This window comes from Prunus persica, chromosome G6 (genome assembly GCF_000346465.2).
Source record: "Prunus persica cultivar Lovell chromosome G6, Prunus_persica_NCBIv2, whole genome shotgun sequence".
NCBI lineage: Eukaryota > Viridiplantae > Streptophyta > Magnoliopsida > Rosales > Rosaceae > Prunus > Prunus persica.
The window spans coordinates 7,276,934-7,280,513 of record NC_034014.1 but is presented as its reverse complement, the minus strand read 5'-3'; positions in this window follow the sequence as shown (position 1 = coordinate 7,280,513).

Below are 3,580 nucleotides of genomic sequence, written 5' to 3'. Positions count from 1 at the left end.
GTTATGAAAATATCGTCGTCTGTGATTGAATTTCTTTTTATTTATAAACCCTAATAGTCATTGTTTATGCAGTATGCCAAGGGAAACCAGGAAGCTTCATACCCCCAAGAAGCCATTGATGAAGTCCGGAATGAATGGGCAGAGTTTGTTTTCCAAATTATTAAACAGGGCAATTATTGAACACTTGATATTTATGTATAATGTACAAATTTTCTCTATAATATGTAATGTAAAAATTTGTTGAGGTTTTCTTAAATTAAAAAAAAAACAAACATACAAATTGCTTAACCGACGTGTAATACTTTTCCAACGACCTAATAAAGTCACAAACCGTCGTATTTTGTTGTTTCGTGTTTTAAACAATTACGACGTAAAAATATAGTTAGACGACGTTCTTTGAACAATTGAGTCGTTTATGGTTTACAACATCTTCAATTTCTTAAGGGTTCAGGGTATCATCGACGACGTTTATGTAACGACAGCGGTTAAGTCGTTGATATATATATTTTACGTCGTATAGTTAAATAGCCGCCATGGTTTCTCATTTTAACGACGTCATTTTAACGACTTAGTAGTCTATTACAATTTACAACGTCTACAATTTATTAACACCGACGTGGTTTGTTGTTGTGGTAAGAATATTTTATTATTTTTATATCAAAATATTCAAAATAAATTTAAAATAAATCAGAAAATTGAAAAGTCAACTCCTATGAAGTCATTGATATATTTTCTTCCACATAAACCTTGAAAAAATTCATTTTGAATAACAAAAATTTAAAATGACCATCCAAAACAAAATTGTTTTGATGAGTCATAAAATCACTTCTAGTTTAATGGTTTAGGGTTTAGAGTCTAGGGTTTAGAGATTAGTGTTGTTATTTATTGGGGTTTATTTTTAAAGTATAATTTTTGGGTAGTCTATGTTATATGTTAGGCTTTAAAACCATAAAACCTTTTATAAACTTAATTTTTTAAATTGTATAATTTAATTTTATGGGTTTAGTGTATTAATTTTTAACGACGGTGGTTGGGTCGTGGAATACATATTTTACGTCGTACAGTAAAACATACGACATGGTTTACGCTTTAAACGACGTTATTTTAATATGTAAGTCGGTTTATATAATTTACAACGTCTTTAATTTCTTAACACCGACGTGGTTTTTCAGTCGTCGTTATATAAAAAATTCAAAATAAATTTAAAATTAATCCGAAAAATGAACGGCCTTACGTTCTTAATCCGAAAAATGAAGTTTCCGTCGTGGAATATTAAATTTACGTCGGTACTTGTAGAACTTTCGCCTTGGTTTTTCTTTCGACGTTTTATAACGCGCGCGCTCTAAAAATTTTCGCGCGACCTAAATTTTTTTAGATTTGGCTCTTAGTCTTATACTTTGATCCCTGAAACCTAAAATTTCAGATTTCACGCGACATAACATTTCGCTCTCTCACTTCTGCTCTAATTAAAAGTTGCACTCTCCAGGCTCGTCGAATCTGTGAGCTCGTCCAACCTGTAAGTACAAACCCTATCTTCCCCTTGTAAATTCATTGAATGATATTATGTTGTTTTGTTAAAGGGTTTTAGGTATATGCTTTGCGATCTGTTAATAATGTGCTTATAGGTATGGGTTCATGGATTTTCTGTTTAATGGGTTCATGACAAGATCAAATAAAGGTGTACTTTTGCTGGAAATCAACACAAAAAGACACATCACCAACTTCCAAATGATTTCCAGCAAAAGGACACCTTTATTTGATCTTGTCATTTTCCGCTCTGGAGAAGGTGCAAAGTGCACCAATGCTTATAGGTATGGGTTCATGGATTTTCTGTTTAATGGGTTCATGGATTACATTATCTGTTATGTTGAATTGGGAATGGATTTAATTTTGTCGTATCTTTTAATCACCCTATGTTATGTTGAATTGGGAATGGATTTATTGTTTTCATGCTTGGTTTCATGTATATGTTGGTTTCTTGCTTGGTTTCATATATATGTTGTGTTCTTAATGGGTTTTGTGTTCTTGAAAATAAACTGAGACACGACGAATTTTAAGGCGTACGACGACGATTACACGACGGTGTTTTTAAACTACCGTCGTTGTATTACTTATACACGACGGTTTTTTCATAAACCGTCGTTTGTATTACGTATAATAGACGACGTCTGTTGAAAATCCGTCGTCTATATATGCCAAATACGTCTGTTTTTGATTAAAACCCGTCGTCTCTGTTGTTTATTACTTGCGATTAGATCATTGTATAATCTGCTATAGTGATGGTCATTGCCTGTATTTTCACTTTATTATAGATAATAGGTTATAGTGTCGGAGATGGATAAGTCATGGATGCACTCGGATAGAAGATCGAAGGCATATGAGTTTGGGGTGGAAGCATTTTTGAACTTTGCTGTAGAAAATCTTCTAACTACAACACATATCCGTTGTCCATGTGTTAAATGTGTTAATTTGAAGTTGTTTGGGGTTGGAATTATAAGGGATCACTTATACTTTAATGGAATTGACCAAAGCTATAAGAATTGGACATTTCACGGAGAACCTTGGGAAGCAACTACTAATGCTAGCAGAAATGTTGAAGAAGATGATGGCCATAGTAGGTACAGTTTTGTGTCTGAAGAAATTGATATGGATGATAATGATTTTGGTGATTTTGGTTCGGATCCGTATGAGTTTGCCAATGTGATTGGGGATGGAGATCAACCAGTGTACCCTGGTTGTAGAAAGTACACGAAGTTATCGGCATTAGTGAAGTTGTATAATTTGAAGGCAAAACATGGGATGAGTGATGTCTGTTTTACAGAATTATTGATACTTCAAGGCGATTTGCTTCCAGAAGGAAATACAATACCAACCTCCATGTATGAGGCTAAAAAGACTTTGTGTGCATTGGGGCTGAGTTATGAGAAAATGCACGCATGCCCCAATGATTGCATCTTGTATAGGAAGGAGTATGAGGATTCAACTAATTGTCCTACTTGTGGTATCTCAAGGTGGAAGGAAGGCAAAGATGCAATCTTGAAAGAGGGTGTGCCAGCGAAGGTGGTGTGGTATTTTCCCCCAATTCCAAGGTTTAAAAGGATGTTTCAATCACATGAGACAGCTAAGAGTTTGACTTGGTGGCATGTTGCTAGAAAATCAATTGACGGTCAGATGTCTCATCCGGCGGATTCCCCGTCTTGGAAACTTCTTGATGATAAATGGCCTGAGTTTGGTAATGAGCCGAGAAACTTGAGATTGGCTCTTTCATCTGATGGATTCAATCCCCACAGTTCTCTAAGTAGCAGATATAGTTGTTGGCCGGTTATCTTAGTTACATATAATCTCCCTCCATGGCTGTGCATGAAACGAAAGTTCATGATGTTAACCTTATTGATTTCCGGTCCTAAACAACCCGGAAATGATATAGACGTCTACTTGGAGCCTTTGATTGATGATTTAAAATCCTTGTGGGTTGGGATTAGAGGAGTGTATGATGCACATAATGGAGAATACTTTACACTCAGAGCTGCATTAATGTGGACAATTAATGATTTCCCCGCCTATGGAAACTTATCTGGTT